The 23,557-nt window shown below is 43.3% G+C and overlaps 1 long non-coding RNA gene across 1 annotated transcript in view; it reads left to right on the top strand.

The window, feature by feature from the left end:
- Positions 1–20,554, top strand: part of LOC115654369 — a 63,505-nt gene extending 42,951 nt beyond the window's left edge. Inside the window, exon 4 of the long non-coding RNA XR_004001181.1 lies at positions 20,473–20,554. This is a non-coding gene — a long non-coding RNA (uncharacterized LOC115654369). The remainder of the gene's footprint in view (positions 1–20,472) is intronic.
- The last annotated feature ends 3,003 nt before the right edge of the window (positions 20,555–23,557 follow it).

The following is a 23,557-nucleotide window of genomic DNA, read 5'->3' on the forward strand; positions in this document are numbered from 1 at the left end:
GGTCAACAGGAGTAATGACTGAAGAGAAGACAAATTCTGAGTAAATGATGAGTAGTGAGTAAATTGACACTGTTAAAGAATTGGGAACTGGAGTGAGATTGTACTGCTGCAACAAAACTCACTGCTTGAGGCGAGATGGTATCAGCAAATCTGAAATATTCTGTTTTGAGAAGTAATAGCCTGAGAGCAACCCAAGAGATCTCTTCACTGGAAGAAGGAAAACACACCACTTTGAAAAAGAGGGGAGAAAAAGCCAGAAGAAACCTATCCCTTTTCACAGCTGGAAACCAAATTATGTTCTTTCCTGCATAGTAAGTACTAACAGGATAAAGAGGATGTGGCTTAGAATGAATGCCCAGAATGCTTGTTTTAGCACTTTTTGATTTCCCTCTCCCTTCTGTCCAGCATGTTCCAAAATCCTGACTACCATACTGTAGCTAACAGAACTTCTGAATAGTGAGGAAGGAGGGAGTTTGGGGATCTATGCAAAACAGTAGGGATTTTCTTGGAATTGTTGCACATAGCATTGTGGAAAGGAATTAGGATCATGCACATTGCAGGCACTTAGCAACTTGCAGGAGGGACTCAGCACTCGAAGAAGATGGCTCTTAGTGACACTAGATTATAAACAATGTTATTATTGACAGTTTGTGGTATGGATATGCCTAAAATCTCATATAGATAATTGATTTCCAGTTTATATCAATACAGTTATCCATGAAAAACACCTGCCTTAACAAGCTAAAACTGCAATAATTTATTGGAAGCCTGTTTTAGTGAAAAATTACATGAGGAAATATATAAATATATAAATTGAGTAACTAATTCCTTAGGCTTTCAGCAATTCAAACATTGCATTGGTTTCTTCTTCATCATTACGTAAACATAAATTGTCAGAGAGAATTTTTATAGGAATGTAAAGTAGCAAAATTGATCTAAGGAATCAAAAGATTATCAAATCATGTTGCCTTAAAACCCATTATTCTCATCGTCATGAGACCCAAGTCTGGAGAAATTTGAGACTTCTGCCCCTAATTGACAAGAGGAAAGACATGACAGATTATCCATGAGTAATGCCTATTCTGTTCTCATGGTGTCCCCTACTGATTGTCTCAAGAGGAAGCTTTGACTCTGATTTCAAAAGAGTCAATTCTTTCCTGATGTGGATAAGTTTATTTTATTGGCAGCCGTAAAGAGGAAGAGGATGCTTGTCTATGAGGGCAGGGGAAAGCATCTAATGAAAAATTGAATTAAAATTTTGAGACTGTGTTTGCATCAGTCTCCACATGCCATTGTATCTTGGGATGGTGACAGTTACTGAGGTATATTTGCCTAACCCAGGATCATGCACAAGTAAAAAAAGCTTTTACAGATTCTTGAAGGATCCTGATTAAACTGAGTTTGTTGAGGAGGGCGGGGGAGGAATTAGTCTGTATTAATTCTATCTCTATCTTACAAAGTTATTTATTCAGCAAACAGAAACCTCTGCCTCAGTGTAGACCTGTTATTTCAGTGAGAATTTGATTGCACTCTAAATCATGAATTACTATGTAAAATACCGTAAAATAAACATAAAGGACATTTTAATACTATTTTATTCTTCTCTCACTTTCTAGTCAATGATCTCAAAGGCTTGATTAACTGGGTCTCATTCTGCCTTTGTGAGATAGGTAGATAATATCATCTCCATTTGTAAAATGGGGAAACTGAGCCACAGAAAACTTAAGACCAAAATTGGGGTAAAGTTACATACATCTGCAACTTATTTCAGATGGTACCTATTTAGATGTGATTTCTATATAAGCTCTTATACTATCATTATCACTACAGAATCTAAATTCCTTCCAGTAAGACACTAAGGGCAGATCTACACTAGAAGCACTACATCAGTGCAGTTGCACTGATGCAGCTGTACTGCTGTAGCACATCTGGTGAAGACACTCTATGCCAATGGGAGAGTGCTTTCCCATCAGCATATTTACTCCACCTGCACAAGAGGCAGAAGCTATGTCAGTGGGAGAGCATCTCCCGCTGACATACAGCTGGTGTGGACAGTGCTTAGCTCGCTGTAACTTGCATCACTCAGGGAGGTGTCTTTTTCACACCCCTGAGCGATACAAGTTAAATCAACTTAAGCAGTAGTATAGACCTGCCCTGTGGCTATATCTGCATCAAGGAGGTTAACATCTGTCACATGTGATTCATTTTCTCTTTTATCCTTTCTCCACAGAGAGAGCTGTGCACGCAGTGTAGTGTTCTGTATTCATAGAGTTTTGTTTTGGGGTTTCGTTTCTTTGTAAATGTATATTCTGCTCTATGTTTGCATTTAGAGTAGAAGGTCTTTAGATTCTTTGAGCATTCATTTTACAGTCTAGGACTGGACCTCAGCATAGCTTTAAGAATATTCACTGTCCCTATGGAGTAGAGTTGTTGACCATGGTCTTCATCCCAGAGGTTGATGTGATCTTATAAATAAGCTAGGCCCAGGCCATTGAGAATATATTGACATAGCCCAGGCAGCAAGCTTCCTAGCCAGTTTGACAGACTTGGGTCAGTGGGGCTTATGCTAGCGTTCTAAAGATAACTGTGAAGACATTGATTTGAAGTTGTGACTTAGGCTGGAGCTTGGGCTCTAAAGCATATGCCCTCCATAAGCTTCCAAGCCTAAGCTGCAACTTCAAATTGATGTCTAACAGCTACTTTGAGAGCAACTAGCATGAGCCCCACTGATCCAAGTCTGTCAGCCTAGGCTGGGAGGCTAGCTGCTGAGGGCCGTATAGACATACCCTGAGTGCTTTGAAGATAAGTACCGAGACCTTGAACATGACCCAATATTCTATGGGAAGTCACGTAGAAAACAGAGGCTAGGTCTGATGTGCTCATGGTAACTTGTGTTCCTGAGGGGAGATACTGCAGTGTTCTTTACTAGATGGAACTTCATAAGGATGGGTGGCTTCATGCATAAGTAAATCACATTGCTGTCCAGAGAGGAGGCGGTAAAGGTAGCTGTAACCAAGGTCTGGTCATTATTCACCAGGATGAATTGGAGTATCCTAGCCAGCCAGAGATAATAGAAAGCTCTTCTCAAAGATGATGCTATGTGAGAGCTTTGGGTCTGCAGAGGATCCAAGAGTACTCTGAAACTACAGACTGAATTGACCAAGTGAAGATGTGAACCTTCAACCAAAGGAGACCACACCATGGCTGCAAACTCTTTAGACTGTTCCCTCTGCTCCCCAGCATCCCGTGTTTTGCTCAGGTGCAGTTTCAGCCAGCTGTTCTTCATTCATGAGCCAATCTCATCCAAGTACTGTCCCATTTTGGCGGTAGTGGTGTGGGTATATGTGTTGAAGGATAGGTAGAGCTCTGTATCATCTGCATATTTCTGGGACAAAGGGAGGTGATGTACCTGGGATAGGCAGTGGGACAGGGTCAGCAGTACTGTCAGTGGATAAGATCTAGGCCCTGAGAGATTGCCCAACCCCCACAACCAAAAGGCAAGTGAGGCAGTTCTTCAGGCTGGCCGGTTACTATAGGTGCTTTGTGCCTGAGTTTGTCACTCTAGCAGTTCCCCTTACAGATCTGACAAAAAGCTCCTAGCCCTGGAAAATACAGTGGTCTAAAGAATGAGAGCATGCCTTCTAGACCCTGAAGGATCAGATGACTCAAGAACTAGTCTTGTTCCACCCCGACTTCTTTAAACAATTTATACACCAGAGTGACACCTCTGAGGTGCTCCTTAGAGTGGTGTTATCCCAGGAGCTGGATTGGGAGGAAACACCTATACTTTACCTAAGTAGAAAGTTATTTCCCTGTGAAACTAGATATTCCCCAATAGGAAAAAAAAGGCCCTGGCAGTAAAATGGACAGTTGAGGTACAACATTACTATCTGCTGGGAATCTGCTTCCAATTCATCACAGACCACACATCCCTTTGGGGGATTCACTCAAATAAAAGACACCAATGCCCAGATTATGAGGCGGTGCCTTTTTCTCCAGCCCTATGAGTTCAAAGTACTTCACCGTCTGGGTAGGGCTCACATGAATGCTGACACCTTTCCCTGAGTGGGAGGGGAAGAAGGCACCAGACCCTAACTTGAAGGGGAGGGCATGTGACAACACCACACTGAGCAAGCGGGGGTTAACCAGTCACTTTGGGCCCAAAAGACCATGCCCCCTTGCCTCTGCTGCGCATGCTCCATGTGGAGGGAGCAGATAAAAGGAAGATGGCCAGCTCAGTTGGGGGTGGCTGAGGAGGATGGATGTGTGCTGCTGGGTCCCACTGAAGAACACTCAGTCCTCCAGACTGCTGAGGTGGGTATCCCACACTACACTGCGGAGAGCACCCCAGTAGTGGAGACTAATGGGCACGCCAATCTACCACCTGTAGAGGATGGGTCGTCAATGGACTTAAGAGTAGGAAGTGTCCCAGGGAATGTATTGGGAGCCAGTACTTGAGAGCTGAACAGAGAGCTTTTTGGCTTCATGGTACCCTAGGTTGGAACACAGTGGAGTAGGGTGAGTCTGGGTTCCCTCCTCCCTGTGCTAACTGTTGGGCATTACTGCCAGAGACCCAGCCATAGACTGTTCATTTGCTCTGCCTCAGCCAGGGGGCTGAAGCCCTGTTTGTGATTGTTTGCCCCAACCAGGAGGCCCAGGGGCTCTGGAGTGTTCATTTGCTCTGCACTGCCCCAGGAACCAAAATTCCTGTTTGTCATTATATACCCCAGCTATGAGGCTGAAAAGCTAAAAACTATTTGTTTGTGCTACCCCACATCTCTGACTATGTTTGTTTGGTCCAGCTGAGAGTCACAACAACTGTGTGATGGGTTGTATCAATCCCACATTGGGCAAGCAAGGGCACCTATCTCCACAATGGATGTGCAGCGCTCCCTGTGATAGGTTTATCCAGGATAGGTTTCTTTCATGTTAGATTCATGATTGTGTGTTTTGTAGGAGGAAGGAAAGATTCCTTCCCTGAATGAGGCATTGGCTGTTTCGATAATGAATGGCAGTAGTTGCTCATGACTCCTTACACCAGCCAGAAGGGGCATAGGTTGGATCCATAAGCCTTTGGTTAAAACTCCTTTAGGATGTTTATTGCTTCTTGATGAATTAATGTACTGGACTCTTGGAATGTGAATGGCTGTTGGGTGTAAGTGGAGTGAATCCATGCTGTCTGAGAAACCTTCCTGAACGTGTGTGATCTTTTCAGTGAAGTAGGATGATAATTCCCCACAGTATTTGTCAGTGGGTTCTGCTGTAGGCACTCAGGATTGGTGAAGTGGATTACCTCCCTGGATGGCTCTTTGGAGCACGATTTGGAATCTTCAGTGGAGGCTGATAGGAAGGTTCTTTTGGCCTGTAATACCGCCTCACCACAGACTGAGGAATTATTTGCTTCAGCCTATCTATTTCACACTTTATCTTCCCCTACTGGTGCTTAAGTTTTCAACCCTCTCTCTTCATCTGGCATAAGGTGTGAGAAAACAGATCTGCTTAGGTGATGGGGACAAAGGGGAACGATTTGGGAGCCATTGTGTTGATGATTGAGGTTGCTGTATAATAATGATTCACCAAATCCTCAACTTCTTTTCCTGCATTTGGAGTGCTGCTGTCCTCTAGCAGGCTTTCGAACTTAATGGGAGTCCAAGTCTTCATGGTCTTATCAAGATTATGGGTCTCTCTTATATCCTGGTTGCTGGGAGAGCTCTGATCATTGCTTTAATGAAGGGATGGTCTGTACAAGTCAAGTGGCTGTTTGATATTGACCTCTCCAATTCAAAGACTAGGTCCAAAGTGTTATGACTGTCTGAGCTGAACCAGAGATGACCTGTGAAAGTGCAAGAGAGACAAGTGAGATGAGTTTGGGGATTTTGGCATCTGTGTACTTGTCAGCATGAATGTTGAAATCTTCCAGTATAACAGTCTGAGGTATTTCACCACCATCACAGTCAAAGTATCAGTGTGCTCCTTTTATGAACTTCAGGCTCCCTAGCTTGAGAGTTTTGGCCTATGTAACTTGTAGAAGGTCACATAGGAAGTTCTATGACAGAGCCAGGAACAGAAATCTAATCAGCTGACTCCCTGTCCTTTTCATTACATGACTATTCTCCCCTCTTAAATGAAGATATAAAACACATTAGGTATATAGCTCATACAGAAACATGCCCCTCTAAGAGGTATAAGATGAGGCTCATCACCACCTAAATATTTTCTAAAGATTTGAAACTTGTCAAACAGTGAGTGGCCCACTGCATGACAGTTTTAAATGTATCTATAGTATATGCTGGGAAATATAGGTCTATTCATTAATTTATTCTGGTTCTTATTGTTTTCTTTACTTCCAAGGCATGAACATTTCCTGATTTTTGTTAGGCTAATGAGCAGGCTATGTTTGCAAGGACAGAAGTATAATGAAAAAAGGATGTGAAAGAAGGGCCAAATGACATCACTTAATTCATTTAAAGGAAGTTCAGTATTTGGATGTTTATAATCTCAGCATGTTCATTGTTTGTACTGTGATAAGGGCATTTTTGGTGTGCAGGCTGAACCGCAAGCCCTATTACAGAATGCAGACAATGTTTGTGAATTGTTGTCTGTTGGTTAGAGCAAAGGATGGAGAGGCAGGAAGGTCTTGGGTCTGAAACTGAGTCACTGGCACTGTGTGTCTCTGAGAAAGTTAGTTGTCCTAAATTCTACAATGTTTTAGAAAGTAACTGAGCTGCAGAACTAAGTAAAAACAGAAGCTGAGTGACAAGTAAACACTGTGTAGCGCCCCCTCTCCACCCAATTACCTTCTTTAATGCCTATCTGCTGCCAGGTTTTGATTGACAGGTCTGGGTTCTTCTGGATCCCACGGCCCACTCAGCAGGGTGTATCTTCTTTTTTTTTGCCCTATGAATTTATTTGGCAGTGCCTCCACCCCCCTTCACCCCTTCCTGGTAGGGTCACCAGGGCAGCTTAGGAGGAAAATTCTAAACATAGGGTAACTCCCACTTACTTGCCAGATAGTTGGAGACTCCCGAGAAATAACAGAAACACGTACAATATATTCAACACAGTAGTTATATTAAACAGGAGACAAATAATATAACAGGGTAAAACACTATTCTTAGAGTCACCGGTGCCCACACTGATAATACCTGTGACTTTCCCCAGTCACAGGACCTGATGTAGCCAATATAAGATCAGTGTGCCATTAATACGCGTACTTTCTTGGGCCCTTGATGACCTATGACCATGATATCTTCTCTGCAGTGGTTTAGCAGTGTGGCTGACTGGGTTCAGTACAACCCAAAGGACTCACAAATGGAAGAAGGTGGTAAGTCCCTCCACAGGTTTAATACACAGCAGGTTATAAAATCCCCAAACCCTTACTCCCTGGCTTGAGGGCACAGTTCAGGGAGTAGGGGGTCCCCAAAATAATTTCCCTGACTAACTAAAAGATGATGCACTCACAAACTCCGTGAATGATCCTCAGGTTCAGAGATGACTCTGGACTCCTGAGTCACTGCTGAGGGGCTGATCTCTGCTTGCAGGGATCCTCTTCAGACAGAAGTCAGGCTGCTTCTGGTCCCAGGATTTTCCCTCACCACAAAGGGGTGCAGGACTCAAGGTACAGATTACACAACTGTACTAAAATCCAAACTGTAGTCTCCTAGCCCAGCATCCAGACACACACACAGCAGGCAGCAGCCCTGGACTAGCAGAGCTGACCATGTGGTGACTGGTCTCACCTAGGGAGCTGGAAAACTAACTCAGCCTGGCTGGGGAAGTTTCCCAGCAAAACTCTACAAACTGGGAGTCATCGGTGGAGAAGGAAAAGCCCAGCTGAGGGATCTTGCTTTCAGGCCCTAGAGGCCAGCTCTTAGGGGGGGAACCCTACATGCAGGCCTGGGACTCACCAGCTCCCCACACAGCCACTCCCACCCTTGCCCTGATTGGCTCCAGACTGGCTCAAAAAATGGCTTTGCCCCTTTCCTGAGCTCCCTGGGAAGGGCATCTCACTCCCTATTGGGAGTCTGCCTTGGCTCCCCCTCCCTACCAGGCACAGTGTGCCTATCCCTGAGCTGCCAGCAGAGCCCCAGGAATCTAGGTAATCTCCTTGGGAGTTACAACTGCATGTGGGGTGATGAGCTATTCTGTATAAGTTAAATTTATACTGTCTTTTTGGAAAATCAAGGCTCCATGTGCTCTGTGGCAATCTGGACTTAAATTTTGTAGCAAGGGCCTGAGGTTTCAATGGCCCTCCAGTGCAGTAAATTAGATAGTCTGAAGCTGCTTCAGACTAATTTTTTTTTAAAGTTCAGCTGAGTTTAATATTAAAAATGAATACTACAGCCTGTACAGCATTGTAAAAGCAGCAAAGAATCCTGTGGCACCTTATAGACTAACAGACGTTTTGGAGTCTGTTAGTCTATAAGGTGCCACAGGACTCTTTGCTGCTTTTACAGATCCAGACTAACACGGCTACCCCTCTGATACTTTACAGCATTGTAGCAGATCGCTGACTCACCAACGCGGCACCTCCTGTTGGTCATCTGGGAGTTAGCTCTTATCCAGCCTCAGAGAACCCTCTGCTGGTCAGTGTCTCACCTGCCTCAGGCCCCGTGTCCCTCCCAGACCCCAGTGCCCTTTACCTTGCGGTTCTGCCTCAGCAACACCCCCACACTCTGGGTCTCCCCCCACCCAGGGGAACCCCCACCTTGCCTCAGTGGCTACTGCCAGTCATCATATTGCTCCCTCTCACTGGGGCAAACTGCAGTCTGTAGTGGCCACTCATCATCGGCAAAGGGGTTGGACCAGCTGCCTCCACCTATCCCCAGGCTACACCTTTGCAGCCCCAGTACCTCTTTAGGCCTTGCACAAGGCCTCAGCCTGGGGAGTTGCCAGGCTGGAGCTCCCCAGCTCTTCTTACCCTTGCCCTTCCCCAGCACTGCTCTGCTCTAGGTACCCTATTCCTAGGCAGCTAGGTCTTTCTCCCTCCCAGGCTGGAGAGGGACTGACACAGCTCCTGGGTCACAGGGCCAGCTGTGGCCTGATTGGGCGTGGCCCCAGCTGTGGCTGCTTCCCCAATCAGCCCAGCTTTCCACCCCAGCAGGGTAACTGCCCTGCTACAAGCATTAACTGTTTTATTAATTTTGTTATTAAATAGATTCCATTTTACCCTCTCCCAATGCTTTCCAATTTTCACTGTAGCCACAGATTTTAGTATTGACAATACATAACTGTACAGAAGAAATCCAAAAGGAAGTGAGGTTAGAAATTGTCAGCTGAAGAATAAAAAACTGAAAAAGAAAAACTACATTTTCAGTACAGGCTAGTGTAAAACAATCTTCCTCTCCCGGCCATTCCTTCAACGATCTTAACTGGCAAACAACATTGTGTAGTTTTATAGTAACCAGGAATGCCAAGGCTCTACCTGCCTCAAAGTACTTCAGATATTTCTTCTGCATTCTGAGACATCTCTTCTGCCAAATGAACAACATGAAGAGCTTTTCCAACTCTCTTCTTTTCCTTTAGTGAAAACAAGTCATAACATCTGGAGGAGATAAAAAATACAGGTGGGGCAGGGGGAGACTACTATTTGTATTAGGCTATCAGTAATTCTACCTATGAGAAAGAGATGTTTCAACCTTGACATGTCATTATTTTATGAAACATGGGTGGGATGTGACTTGCATGTAAATCAGAATCATGTAAATCAGAAATGCTTATTGAGGGGGAAATATTGACCCCATTCAAGTAAATGGTAAAACCTCCCTTGACTTCAGTGGGGTCATGATTTCATCCTAGGATCTTAACTCCAAAGTAATTTATGTCCACCGTGGTCAAATTACATGGATTGTGAGTTTATGGAATCCATGTGACATCCACAGCTTCTGATTTAGTACATTAATTTTGAATTCTGATAACATCTTTCAGCTATTGAATCAAAGGTGCATCTGGCCAGTCTGAACAACGTGTAAATATTTATATGCAGCGATCTGTAGACAAGACTGCTTCACCTAAATCATTTACTGCCCAGCCAAACAGGAACCCTATCTCTAGGGAGCACCTTTACCATATGTCCTTTATCAAAGAAAATATATGTAAACAACAGTTATTCATGAGGAGTTATAGAGCTCTTGGACCCGCTTCAAAATATTTTGCCCTGAGTCATATAATCTCAGTACATTGAAATTACATTTTGTCAACAGCTTTCACCATGTTCAAACAGACAACCAAATCCAGCTGGCCACCTGGGCTTAAAGAACCCAGGTCATGGGCTATACTCCTGATATCCAACAGCAAATAACAACCTGCTTTTAATTCAGTTTAATCTGGTACAATCAGAGCAGGAATTAAGGGGTTCAATAAGGAAACAAGATTGGACATCTGAATTGAAAAGTGAGTTGGGTCAGTAGGAGCCACAACTCTTAAGGTCTCTTTCTAGTCTCAACAGAAAGGAAACAGTGGGTGTTACACCTGGATGAACAATTTACAATGAAGGCTTGAGTCATCAAATTTAAACTTTTTTCCTGCTTGCAAATTTCCTGCCCATCCTACTTTTCCCCTGTGATTCCTTATCTTTAAAAAGCAGCTAAACTGGGCACAGAGGGACCTAGATTATATACCCTCGCTCGGCCAGTGGCTTACCAGATCCCCACTGACCCACCCACCAGTTAAGTGATGCCTCCCCACCCTCCTGGCCACCTTTCTTCCGACGTTTGAGCAGCAGGGACTCTTAAAGGAGCCACTACTCTATTTTCCCCACAAAGCTAGGCAAAGACCCTTACCTTTCAGGTTGCAGGGGTGGCATTTTTGCATAGTAATTTTTCAGGGTAGAACTGAGTTTAAAGTTCATTATTTTAATGACCAATTGTTGCAATACAAAGTGCAGCCAGCAAATGTTACCTCAGAGGAAAGTGGGAAAATACACTTACCCCACATACACAAGCACGTGTTGAAGGTAGGTGGGGAAAAGGAGCAGCCAGGAGACATTCCCGTTGGGTTTTCTCCTCTGGAAAAGCCTCACACTACTGCACTAGCACCAGTGCATCTCTGAGCAGGGATAGATAATAGAGTAGCAAAAGCAGCGACAGGCTTACATTTAATGCTTTCATCATCACTAGCACCAGTGTAATTGCACTGCTTCTTGTTCAATAGCAATAGCCTTGTTTGCACAGGCAGGTTTAGGAAATCTAATAGGTTCAAATGAGCTTCAAAAATTTTGGATGTATATCTGAACCAGAGTTGAACCCCTAAACCTTTCAAGGTTTACCACCACTTACAGTAATGTGTTCTGAACTAACATGGTTAACTGAGAGCTCCCTCTATTTGCCAAGTTTTGTAGGTGAGTAAACTAGACAGGTCAAATACAGGATTGGTTTATAAATAGACATGCCTCAAAAACACTTCCCCATACATGGAATAAGATCCAGACTTCCTATGTTTCTATTGTTTGAAGCAAATGATATCATTGCTTGGATGTCTTTCCAGAGTTAATGGAAAAAAAGCTTTGGAAACAGAGTAGTTAAATAGAAGAATTAATACTTTAGTGAGTGGAGTGCTGTACAGCATTTATTCTGTGCTACCAGTATGTAAATAAACTGCTGTCTGTAAGCAGAGGCAGGGGGAATATATGCCTATAATATAAAACATTGGACAAAAGCCAAATTCAGATTAAAGCTTGGGCTGACAGTCTCTAACTCATTCCATTGTGGAAAAAAATTGGCTCCAGATCATAGTGTAGTGTTACTGTACATACCATGGGCTTGCATTCTCCACTGCCTTACACCTTGCATAGTCACTTACACCCGTGCAATGTGAGTGCAAAATGCTACCAAATCAGAATGGTAGCATTTTACCCATACTTTGCACTCATTATCATAGGTACACATGGCACAGGCTAGGGGTCGGCAACCTCTGACACATGGCTCGCCAAGGTAAGCACCCTGGTAGGCTGCACCAGTTTGTTTACTTTCCGTGGCAGCAGGTTCGGCCGATTGCGGCTCCCACTGGCCACGGTTCACCATCCCAGGCCAATGGGGATGGTGGGAAGCAGTGGCCAGCACATCCCTCAGCCCACACCACTTCCCACAGCCTCCATTGGCCTGGGATGGCAGGTAAACAAACTGGTCTGGCCCGCCAGAGTGCTTACCCTGAAGAGCCACGTGCCAGAGGTTGCCAACCGCTGGCATAGTCGCTGACTCTGTGCGTGCTCCAGGGCTGGAACACCCATGGGGAAAAATTAGTGGGTGCTCTGCACTCACCGGCAGCCAAGCTCCCCTCACCCCACCTCCTCCTCCCTAGTGTGCCGCGTCCCCGCTCCTCCACCTACCTCCCAGCGTTTCCCGCCCAGCTGCTGCCAAACAGCTTTTTGGCAGCGTTAGCATGCTCCAGGAGAGGGGAGAGGAACGGGAACAGTGGTGCACTCAGGGGAGGAGGCGGGGACTTGGGGAAGGAGTTGGAATATTGGCAGGGAGGGGATGGAGTTGGGCTGGGGACTTTGGGGAAGGGGTTTGAATGGGGCAGGGAAGGGGTGGGAAGAGGTGGGGTGGGGCAGGGCCTCACTGAAGGGGTAGAGTGGGCATGGAGCCGGGGGCATAGGGGGGCATCAGGCACCCACGAGAAAGAGGGGAAGTCGGCACCTATGACACACGTTGCAAGATAGTGGACAACCAGGCCTTATGGGCCAAATCAGGCCCTCTGATAAACCATGCATGTCCTTTTGCAAGAAGGGTGTAAATCAAAAATGTGTCCTTAAGGCAGCAGAATCAGCTCCAGATTGTTCTGTTGACCAGATCCCTCCCAGAAGTTACTGGGGATGTTATTCTCCTATCTGTGGATACCCCAGCATTCTAAGAAAGTCCTCTTTATCTTAAGGTGTCTTCAGAGAGCTGGTACACTTATGCAGAGCCCGAGGACTGCTCCTTAGGTCTCTGTCTCCCATCGTATCACATATCCTTCAGAAATAAGTAGCTTAAATAGCAAAGACAAATTGAAAATTTTAAACTGTTACTGTGTTAATTGGCTTTTTACTTTGGTTTACATCATATTTTCATACGCATGTACTTTCCCTATTTATGTTCTAGCACCCATTTTAAGTTAATATGTAATCATCTCCCTGTAAGGGACAATTCAGCAGAACACAGAGTCTCATAACTCTGGAGTGTCCACATTGTGGCTTCTTCAGGGATACAGAAGGGGAGAGAATGCTATGGAGTATGCTACTTGCGTACAGTCTTTTGTTGTCTACGGGTAAGATCCCCTGTAGAGTCGCTCAAGTATCTATACTGATTAACTAGGCGGCTTTTAAAATTTATTGTGTGGCTGACATTTTTAAAGGTCTTACTAAGCCGAATGTGTCACAATAGCGCCTTCTGGATTCTGTCTGGTATGTTTTATAAATGTGTATTTAGGATGAAAGCCATGCAAAGTGAAAATCCTTATGAAAATATAAATGGAAATCATGCTTCTCTTATAAAGAAGACTGCCATGTACATTTGTTACTAAACTCTGCCTAAAGTCTGGGACAAGAATGCTTTATAAATTGAGGTGGCAAAAGTAAATAATTTTCCAAATATTGAAAGATTATTGTGGCATAATTGCCAAATCTAACTTTTTAATGAAAGTAAACCATACAGCCTCCAAACAATGAATATTATGAGCTCTCTTGTGGCTTTCATAGGCTACTAAATGCTCTGTGAAAGTGCCCTCCCTAATAGCAGTTGCCAGTCATCTGTCTATCAGACCCTATTTAGAGAGAGACTCTTATAACTTCTTTTTTGGAGCTGCAGCACGTTTAATCTGCATTGCTAGTCTCACAGTGTGTGCTGAAAGCTGGGTGGGCAGGCATTTGGCTGGCTATTCCTCCACCTTGTCAGCCCCTTTTGGGCTTGTTAGACCCACAGGTAACATTATGGCTCCCCTTTCACCCAAGGAGTACAAACAGTGGAGTCTATCTGCTCCTTGTACGCTCTCTCCCACATTGCACATCTACACAGTGAGAGCCAGAATCAGCACCTAACCAAACTGCTCACTCGTTTAGAGCTACATTCTCAGGCCAGGTCTACACTACTATCATAACTATAAAGGGAAGGGAACAGCCCTCCTGTGTTACAATACTATAAAATCCCTCCTAGCTTGAGACACCAAAATCCTTTTACCTGTAAAGGGTTAAGAAGCTCAGGAAACCTGGCTGACGCCTGACCCAAAGGACCAATAAGGGGACAAGATACTTTCAAATCCTGGGGGGGGGAAGGCTTTTGTTTGTGTGCTCTTTGTTTTGAGGGTTGTTCGCTCTTGGGACTAAGAGGGACCAGACATCAATCCAGGCTCTCCAAATCTTTCTGAACAAGTCTCTCATATTTCAAACTTGTAAGTAATAGCCAGGCAAGGCATGCTAGTTTTATCTTTGTTTTCTCAACTTGTGAATGTTCCTTTTTGCTAAGAGGATTTACCTCTGTTTGCTGTAACTTTGAACCTAAGGCTAAAGGGGGTTCCTCTGGGCTCTATAAATCTGATTACCCTGTAAAGTTATTTTCCATCCTAATTTTACAGAGATGATTTTTACCTTTCTTTCTTTAATTTAAAGCCTTCTTTTTAAGAACCTGATTGATTTTTCCTTGTTTTAAGATCCAAGGGGATTGGATCTGGACTCACCAGGATTTGGTGGGGGAAAGGAGGAGGGATGGTTAACTTCTCCTTGTGTTAAGCTCCCAGGGGTTGGATCAGTGTTCACCGGGAACTTGGTGAAGAAGTCTCTCAAGTCTATCCAGGGAAGGGAGCTAGTATTTGGGAGTAGTGGCAGCAAAACCAGGTCTAAACTGGTAATTCAGTTTAGGAGTTCACATGCAGGTCCTCATATCTGTACTCTAAAGTCCACAATGGGCAGAGCCTATGTCTGCATAGCTTTCGCAGCTTATACCCCAGAGCAGATGCAGCATGCCAACAGAAGGAATTTTTCTGCCAATATAGTAACACCATCTCCCTGAATGACATTAGCTTTACCAACAAAAGCACTCTTCCGTTGGCATAGTTGTGTCTGCACAGGGCTTTTGCTGGCATAGCTGTGCTGGAGAGGGAGTGTGTTTTTTGTTTTTTTCCACACCCTGATGAACATAGCTCTGGATCAAAGAGAATATTTTCACATTGGCCTACGTTATGAAAACTAATAAGCAGATCTACATGAGATTGAACATATCATTGAATCTTAATATTCAGAAGGGTGCACTGTCGTTTTGCATATATTGTGGAGAATACACAGAACAGTTTTTCAAAACCACCTGCTCTATAAATACTAGTGGCCAGGGCTGTGTCTGTTCTTTGAGAAAAGTCTTTCCCCAAATGTGTACAAATGTAGATTCCAATTTCTTTCCAGTGAGAGAGACACATGTTGCTCCTCTTAGTTTCAATGGGAATTGTAAACATACAGAATTTGGCCCTTGATATGTCAGTCAAGCACTGAAGTTATCGTAGTAATGCATCAAATAAAAAAAGGCCAGGCTGTCTTAGGTAAAGAAGAGGCTGTCTTAGCCAAATAATTCTCAGAATATTTGAAGAGTACATCCACACCCACATGCTGTCAATTTACATCTCCCCATCCTCAGGAAATCCAGGCCAATTAAGGTCTTAAGCTTTGACTTCATAGAAGACATATTGCCCAGTACTTTTAGAAGCTGCTGGATTGAAGGCAGAGGTGACTGATTCCCATCACACCCTGACAGTCCCTGTGGCATGTCTGCCTGCAAAGGTTAGGGCTCAGCCTCTAACCTGATGACAAGCAAATCAGTGCTGGTTTAATCCATGGCACCCAGCCAGTAACACTCTCCAGGCTGGTTTTGAATAATTTGTTTATAAACTTTGCTAGGAGAATAATTTGGCATGCAGAGGATACAAGGTGTATTCTTTTTTAAATAAAGCCATTTTTGAGTGATTACACTTGTAATACAGAGTAATACATTTGAAACCACTGGCATTCCTATTTGTCTTTTTCTCTACAACACATGCACTGGCTCATTTTTTTTTAATTTTATTTTAAAGAAAGCAAAAGAAAGAAACACTTTCAGGTTAAGATTTTATAGACAATGTTTCATATCAACATGAGACTTTACAGCTGAGTGTAACCCCCCAGAAACTGTGTGTTTGTAAATGCACTAGCAGATCTCACTGATGATGCTATAATGTTCTGCTTTTAAAGGTGTGTTTGGAATCCTAAACTGACTCTCAAGCCAGAATCTCACATCAGATATCCTAATATGTCACCCATTGCAACACCACACAAGTATGAGATTTGTCAGCACTACCAGTCAAATCTTAGCTTTACATTAAGTTCCCAGACTTTCTAAATCACTCTGTAAATCTTAGCCTGGCATAGATGCCGTAGCTGAGAGAAAGAATAAAGTTACAGTATTTCATGATAGCAGCGAATACAGTTATTGCAGAGGTATAACGTGAAATGCAGCAATAGTATCAAAGCCAATGTGGGCATGCAGAATCTGTTGATACCATGTTGATACCATATTTTGATTACAATTCTCCTTAATTTTTAAAGTTGCATATAAGGAAATGGTCTATATTTCCTGTTTTTGATATACTAGTAGAATTGTACTGGGAGCCTTGTTCTCTTTGGCTTTGTTCTCTCTCAGAATACCAACTGCTAGGAGTTTGAATGGGCATCCAGGGATGACAATAACTTAAGTGGATTATTTTGTGTTCAATGGTAGCAATAAAGAAATCTTTAAAACATGCAGAAGTTTGAATGGGCAGTAAGTGTTTATTGTTGTTTTAATGGTTTTTACTTGAGAAAACTGGACTCAGGTCAAAACTAAAAGTCTCTCTAAATTCTCTGCAGAGAATTGCCTTTTGTTGGCTGGACATGTACTGGCATAAGAAATATTGTCTTGGGACAAAAAGTTTGTGAGAACAGAGAGGACAAAATATTCTTTGTTTTGGGACACATGAGCTTTATACTTGCATTTTTACATAAATTTGATTAATATTAAATATGCTCATGTTTTATGCACAAGGTTCACAGACATTACTGGCAGTTTCACATTCTCTCCTATTTGTACATAAATAGTAAAGTCTATCTTCATCTGCAGCAAAATGTTACACATTAAGGGCTTGTCTACATCAGAAAGTTGCAGCGCTGGTGAGGGAGTTACAGCGCTGCAACTTTGAGAGTGTCCACATCTGCAGGGCATCACCAGCGCTGCAACTCCCTGTTTGCAGCGCTGGCCGTACTCCCGTTTTGTCTCGGGTGTAGAGGATCCAGCGCTGGTGATCCAGCGCTGGTAATGCAATGTAGACACTCACCAGCGCTTTTCTTGACCTCCGTGGAAGGAGGAAGCCTCTGGTAATCAAGCTGGTTTCCTTTCCCGGTTTGCTCTCTCGGTCCCGGAGCCAGCCAGCAAACCGCAGGGAAGGAGACCTGCTTGCTCGGGGTTCCGGGACCGAGAGAGCAAACCGGGAACGCCGCGGTTTGCTCTCTCGGTCCCGGAGCCAGCCAGCAAACCGCGGGGAAGGAGACCTGCTTGCTCGGGGTTCCGGGACCGAGAGAGCAAACCGTGAACGCCGCGGTTTGCTCTCTCGGTCCCGGAGCCAGCCAGCAAACCGCGGGGAAGGAGACCTGCTTGCTCGGGGTTCCGGGACCGAGAGAGCAAACCGGGAAAGGAAACCAGCTTCGCCGCGGTTTGCTCTCTCGGTCCCGGAACCCCGAGCAAGCAGGTCTCCTTCCCCGCGGTTTGCTGGCTGGCTCCGGGACCGAGAGAGCAAACCGCGGCGTTCCCGGTTTGCTCTCTCGGTCCCGGAACCCCCCTTGAAGCCGCCCAACAGCGCTGCAGTGTGGCCACATCTAACACCACTTGCAGCGCTGGTTGCTGTAAGTGTGGCCACTCTGCAGCGCTGGCCCTATACAGCTGTACTAATACAGCTGTAACAACCAGCGCTGCAAAATTTTAGATGTAGACATGGCCTAACTCCATTCTCCTCTCTGAATAGGTGTAACTCCTATTGACATTAGTAGGAATTACCTGCACTTAAAGAGAGCAGAATACACTCCAAAAGAATTTCACTGCTTGCTCTGCATATAGTATAAGGAAAAGATCACTATAACCTTAAATGACTTACTTTAAAACTGTCTTCAACATACCATGGGAAATTATTTTTGTGTCTAATATCCAGTACATACTCACCCTGCCTATAACTTCAGACTATCATTGCTTTTGCATACTCATTAGGTCTGATACTGCCATCCTTGCTCACACTGAGCTCAATGTAGAGTTGAAGAATAGTGTTCAAATAAATCAGCCTTCCAATGATATAACTGTGCAAAGCCAAAGTCATTAATGTGTGATGCATATGATAGCTAATCGCTAGTGATGAAGAAAGTGACTTAGAATCAGTTTAAAGATTGAAGAGCTAAAGGATTAGTAGTGATGACTAAACAATACAAAACTTGATCAATAAATGATTTAACTTGATTACAAACTATAATTCTCACTGTACCTTGGTCTGACTGTGTTTAGACACTGTAAAAAGAACTCTCTCTTGGCTATTGAGTGAATATATTTGTACGAATAAAAACACTCTGCACTTACACTGTATACCTTTCACCTGAAGATCTCAAAGCACTTTCTGTAATTAATCTTCACTGTAACAAGGCTTAGGATTTCAAAAGAATATGGTTGCCTTAAGATGATAGTTGGATATTTAATGACAAGAAGTTGCAAGAAACTTCTTAGGCCAAGGGGTCTCAACCTTTTTCTTTCTGAGCCCCTGCCCCCCATGCTAAAAACCCTCCATGGCCTGGTAGTACCACCAAGTTCAGCATTAGGGTGTAGCAAGCAGGGCAATTGCTTGGGGCCCCACACCACAGGGGTCCCCACAAAGCTAAGTTGCTCAGGCTTCAGCCCCAGGTGGCAGGGCTGGGAGCCCTGGGCTTCAGCCCCACACAGTGAGGCTTCAGCTTTCTGCCCTGGGTCCCAGCAAATCTAACACTGGCCCTGCTTGGCAGCCCCCCGAAACCTGCTCATGGCCCTCCAGTGGGCCTCAAACCCCTGATTGAGAACCACTGTTCTAGACCATAACCAAAATATGAGAGATTAATGCTGCCTCTGACCTCAGCTTCTTCTTCAGTAGACTTCTTGAATTTTAAGCTACAGCTTTGGTTCTTACCTTCAATTTAATTGTACAAGCTCCTGAAATGTCATTTAATTATTAACACAGTTTTCAGATATTCAGCTCAGTTTTCAACAAGTCAGTGTTTATTCACATCTTTTCATGTGCTCTATATTAATACCTGCCTACTGTATTTTTCACTCCATGCATCTGATGAAGTGGGTTATAGCCCACGAAAGCTTATGCCCCAATGAACTTGTTAGTCTCTAAGCTGCCACAAAGCCTCTTTGTTGTTTTTGCTGATACTGACTAACACGGCTACCCCTCTGAAACCGTTAAAATGAATGGAACTGCTGCTATACAATCACTTTGAGTTTCAGAGGAGTAGGGGGGAATATATCTGGAAATGAAAGCCCATGAACTAACAGGGAAGTGCACGTTCCATCTACAGATTATTTTAAAAAGTAAGTGCATATCTCAGATAATGTGATGAGTTTGTATCTGGCTGGTCAGTTAATTAAAATATGAACAGACCTGAGCAAAATGTTAGTGATTACAAAAAGTGGATGAAGTTGGGGAGTATTATGTCTGGGAGATTATTTTCTGAAACAAATATGAAATCTTTTGGGAAGCTGAAGACACAATTTCAGTTCCTAGGATACATGTTATCATTTTAGCTACCGGGTTTAATCAAACGTTGGGAAAATATTGAATCCAAATTAATTTAAATTTTGTATGCCCTAAAACTAACAAAAAAGGAACTTAAACGTATGAGAGCCAAGAGCACCTCACAACAAATGTGAGTGTTTGCTTTGGGAATTTAAATTATTGCATGCAATAAAACTTAGAATATACTGGATAGGTCTTGACAATACAATAACAATTATTATCAGATATTGAATGGTCCACTGCATTGTGATACGTGACTTATACAATACCCCCCCCCAAAGAATTCAAGCAGCTGTGCTTATGTAATGCAGATGTTTGCTAGAGGCATCAAAAAGATGTATGAGACATACTATTCACAATGTGGAGTTATAACAACATTTAGAAATTCTATATCAGTGTAGAAAATCTTGTGTCACAGTAGTTCGTAGTGTTAATCCCCTAATGACAATTTTGAGCATTACTCCTAAAATTTAGACTCAATGCTTTTTTAGGCTGTTATGGATTTTGCTAAAATGTGTATAACGAGGAACTGGAAATCTACTAATCCTCCTCTTTGGAAAGAATGGATTAAGAAGGCCTAGTCTTTGCTTTGGATAACTGCTAGGGAGCTTACCATTCCAAGTATATGTTTTACTGTTTTGTCCTATGTACTATAGCTGACATTATTTAATATTTTTGTGTGCGTTCTGTTTTCAGGGTGGAAAATCTTACACAGGACCATGTGGCGGAAGAGACTGTAGTAGGGGATGTGAATGTTTTCCTGAAAAAGGAGGCCGTGTAAGTACCAATGTCTTCCTTTTATGTTGCACTGTAGAGGCCAAATCCAAAACACACCAACATCAGTGCACTTTGGATCAGGCTGTAGGAGTTAAATACATTAAATAATATTTTCGCTGAAAAAGAATAATTTATTATTTTACTTCACTATTCTTCCTATAGCAGTTTTGGATTGTTTGAATGAAGCAACTAAACGCACATCTGAAACTAAGATTTAATTAAGAAAGAAACATGCTGGGACAAAACACAGTATCTGGCACTTGCGTGGAGGATTACAAGATTATTATCAAAGGTCTCTTTCATTATGCAGCATATTTGAACTAAGTTATATGGCAAACCACTTCTCCCTGGCTTGTTATGAGGCAAAGCTGCCCTGAATCATATGGCAATGTTAAGCAATTATAAAACCATTAGTAACCTTCAGTTTTATTAAAATGTTTCTAAAAAATGGGCACGATATATATACCCAGTGCTCATTATTTGCATTAAAGCAGAGGAATATCAGGTTTGTGGGATTTAGAACTTCCACAGAAGGGGATCCATTTGGGACTGTGTGGAATGCATTGGCATGAAGCAGAAGGGGCCGGAGCAATGTTTTGAGGGGAGCAAGAAAAGCATTGCAGGATGAGGTTGCCATGCAGAGCTCCTGACCTTTGCAAGAGTGTATGTCCAGTGCTGCAGGATGTAGGAGCCCTAAATGGCAGACTCTTCTACATCTGATACAGTAATTCAGCCCTTTCTGACCCCTGCTGCTAAGAAAAGGTTAGGAGAGGCAGGCCACACGTCCTTGCTGCTGTCTTTTGAGTCCCATGTGAGCTCCCTTTTTCCACTTTCCACTCAGTTTGTGCCAGTTCAGTTTCTTATTACAGTCCTTGGGCTTGACCCTGCATGGCAGTAGAAGAGGAAGGGTGGTAGGCCACAAAAGGTGTAGGATCTCCTCTGCGTAGGGTGATGCTACTTGTTGTCTTGGGAGGTAGATGATGGAGCGACACATTACCAGCAGTACTCCTGCTCATAGCAGAATTACTGATTGTCCATATCAATGTCAGGAGAACACCTCATTACCATATTGTGGATTAGGACTGAACAACAGTGTAATAGTCATGTTCAGTCTCCATGCCCCCAGCAGGCCTTTTGGATATTGAGCATCCATATGGAAGGGGATACGTGCAAAGCCATTACGTGCTTTTAATTATGATGGCTAGATCCTGCTCCAATTGAAGCTGATTTAGGAGCAAGGGCCACAGACTTAATTGGTACACATTACTCCCTCAGCAGCTGCTGCCTCTATACCTATTCAGTCAGCATGCTTCGCTCAGCAGGTGTGCATCTTCCGTGCACATCCTTTTTGGTGCACTGTAGGATAAAACTTTTAGTGGTGGTAAAAAGATTCAAGAAATTGGGTGGATTGTATTTTTTTTTGCTTGGTAAGTTTTTGCTTATTATCGTCCTTGTCACACAAGCCAAGTATCAAGTTTCTTATACCCATTAGAGGTGGTGGAAAGAGTTACTTGCTGAAATACTACCAACTACTATGATTAAAACATTTTGTATTTTTGTATTGGCTGATGAACCCTTATTTCACAGGTTGCTGAATCTATTCAAGAGGAGAAAAGAGCAACCAACCAAACAACTGCGTAGGGCAGAAACTTGAAAATATTAAAATAGCAAAGTAAAAACACACTAATGTGCCCTAGTGAGTGGAAGCCCACTATAAATTAATTATAAAAACTATCAAATTAGGGCAGATTCTGCTGTACTCACTACTCTCAACTCCCTTTGACTTAATTGAGAGTTGAGTGTGCTCCTGATACCATTAGGTCATAGGTAACCAACCACTAAAAGCCAAGGAAGAGCTATCACAAAACATATTTTCCTCATTTATTTTGTTATTTGTAGTTCAGTTTTAATTAGAAATGTGTGAATAATGGGGAAAAGGTATTTTATTCAAGGAACTTCACAACATGTTTACAAAATTATTTTTAGTTCTGTAAACTATCACTTTGACAGTGTGTGCATTGGATGCATTTAATATTTGTTGTCCTCTTCGGCTGTCACAGGCTCAGCTGGACATCTGGTTTAAGCAACAACATTTTGCCACTAGAGACTCTGGTTAAATTGGCGTAGAGTTTGATCTCATGCTAATCCTCAGTGGGAGTATTTGTTCATACAAAACCTCAGTATAAACTGGCCCAATTCTCATTTTCTGTTCTTGAGGTGACTCACTCCATGCACAATAGGCATGTTGCCTATTAGTTATCATTCATAACGAGGTCTAGAGAAGTTGCATGGAATCTGCTTGTCCTGTGGCTAACTGTGGCCAACATAATCAGCCTCCCTTTGAAGGTCATTTGGAATTCAGCACATTCAACAAACAATTGGATAAAGAAAACATGAAGCTCTCATGGTAATTAGCATTGCTGCCTCTGGGTATAATTTAGAATTTGGTGGAGGACCCCTTCTTAAGAAGCAGTACCACTCCTTTGGATTGCTGCTAATTACTATACATCAAAAGCTGCTGACTTGAAGTTAATTCATCAGTACATTAAAAACTTTACAAATTATTGTGAAAACATCTGTGCTGGCTGGCAAGATCTAAAGGGAAACGTGTCATTAATTTTACATATATAAAGTTTAAGCCCTTTCTGCCTTGCTTCGCAGCTCTTGCCACAATCAACTCTTCCTTTCCTCCACCCTGAGCCTCTGTGCTGCTTTGTTCTGGTACCCGGCCAGGCGTGGATGTAAGACAGCAGGTGCCAGAGAGGCTGCCTGAAGTGTAGGAGCCCCTAGTGACTTAGAGGAGCTAGTACAGCTCCTGCTAACCATCTGACTGGATGCATGAGGATCCAGCTGGGTTGCAGGAATGAGTGCCAGGGCTGCCAGATCCGTGAATATCATGTGACATGGATGACAGTTGGGAGCTCAGTCTCTCCATCCCCCCACCATACCAAACACAGGGAGGAGTTGCTGGACCATTCTGCATATTGGTTGTCCACAGCTGGTA

This window comes from Gopherus evgoodei, chromosome 1 (genome assembly GCF_007399415.2).
Source record: "Gopherus evgoodei ecotype Sinaloan lineage chromosome 1, rGopEvg1_v1.p, whole genome shotgun sequence".
Taxonomy (NCBI): domain Eukaryota; kingdom Metazoa; phylum Chordata; order Testudines; family Testudinidae; genus Gopherus; species Gopherus evgoodei.